The following is a 1,706-nucleotide window of genomic DNA, read 5'->3' on the forward strand; positions in this document are numbered from 1 at the left end:
TCACGAAATGAATTGAATTTTCCAATAGTAATAAGCTAATTGATTTAGTACGTTTAGCTTGGAACTATTAAACTTTACCCGATGACCTAAGGAAAAATCAGTCTTACATTAGAATTTATTCTCTAATATCTATCTTTTGCCTTAACCAAATCAAAGAGAAATTGATCCTCTTCTTGTTTTTAGAAAATTCTAATCCATTTGATGTCCACCACACTTCCCCTCCTCCTTCCTCCTTTAGTTTAGCTGCAATGGCCACAGACGCAGGAAGTAGTTCCTCTATGGTAAATTGGAAACTCTGAACTAGGTTGTGGCTTATAAATAGGAAGATAAAGTGTTAGTGGACCGACTTAACAGGACCCTCTTTTTATCTATCTAACTCGGTGTGCACTCCTTCCAGCCCTGTGAGAACATATTCAGACATGTGCACTACTCATATCGGTACTAGAAGCCCCCAGAGCAGTCCTGGAAGACTATGAGACCCACCTTCTGTGCACGAGCTGAATGACGTAGGTGAATAAAAGTACTTCGCACAATAACCATCTCCTTTTTATAGGTTCTACGGACCGATGCCTACTGCTTCATTTGGGAGAAAAGAATTATAGATAAGCCGGTCATTAGAAGGAAGAACCACCATAAAATTATTCCTCGTGTATCATGTCTAGCAAAACTATGAACGGGAGATAGCAATCCGGGCTGTATAGAAAAGGTTCCTGAGACACAGCATGGAAAAGTAACAATATTAAGAAACAAGGTCAAAAAATGAATAAGGGGTAGCCTTACTAAATGAATACGAGTTGTGGCTAATACCCGAGGCATAAAAGAAATATTTTCTACAGGATTCCAAAACCACCAACCACCCCAACCTAATTCATGATAGCCCACCAACTTCCTATCAAAATGCCTATGGTTAAAAACCACCGATATGTCAAGATCCAAATTTGAATTGGTTCCTGGTCCTGGTCAAATACCACTATGTTCGCGTTGGTGATCCAACAAAGAGGAGAAGTAGTAGTATCTTTCTTTCCATTAAGAATGACACGCTTTGCCTGCTCCCTTCCCGTGTCTACTAGCACTCCTGTGCAGAGCGAAAAGAGGGTAAAAAAGCACCACCAAAGCAGCATAAGCATGCTTCTATTATTACGTAACAATAAAGTAGGATAGCATTTTACGCCCACATATTTGAATTAGAGGGTAAAGAGCTCGCTTGTTATACAGGATCCGACGCATCTAACAGAGCAAAATAGTGTTCCATTTTTTTTAGTGGCATCCTTTCGTATTGGCAGCAAGTGGAGTGCCACAATCCTATTCATCATTTTTGATCTACATAAGCCAAAGACCATAGCACTGGAGATGTCTCCGGCATAAATGCAAGGAGGATGTATAGCTGATATAGGATCTTGTGGAACAAGATTTGATTCTTCAAGCAATTCAGTACAAAGGAAGAAATTTCGAACACAAGGATTGGAACTCGCTGATAGGAAAGGGGAAATAAACAAAGCAATGCCAAGAGCTTCATCAATCCACTGTTCATTGATAGACAAAGCTCTCTATTTATCATCTCGTGCCACATGAAACATCCTTTTTCCTTCTGACAAACAACGGGAGCGCCTAGCACCCAGAGTTGCAAAGCTTATTTTCTTTTCAGGGTAAAGTAGCCATAAAAAAGCGCTGGCCCATCAAAAGTTCAGTTCCTTCGTGAATGAAGT

The 1,706-nt window shown here is 40.2% G+C and overlaps 1 pseudogene; it reads right to left on the reverse strand.

Annotated features, from left to right (window-relative positions):
• Window positions 1-441: 441 nt before the first annotated feature.
• LOC124885264 lies at window positions 442-1,027 on the reverse strand (annotated as a pseudogene).
• Between the last annotated feature and the right edge of the window lie 679 nt (window positions 1,028-1,706).

Source organism: Capsicum annuum, chromosome 12 (genome assembly GCF_002878395.1).
Source record: "Capsicum annuum cultivar UCD-10X-F1 chromosome 12, UCD10Xv1.1, whole genome shotgun sequence".
Lineage (NCBI taxonomy): Eukaryota > Viridiplantae > Streptophyta > Magnoliopsida > Solanales > Solanaceae > Capsicum > Capsicum annuum.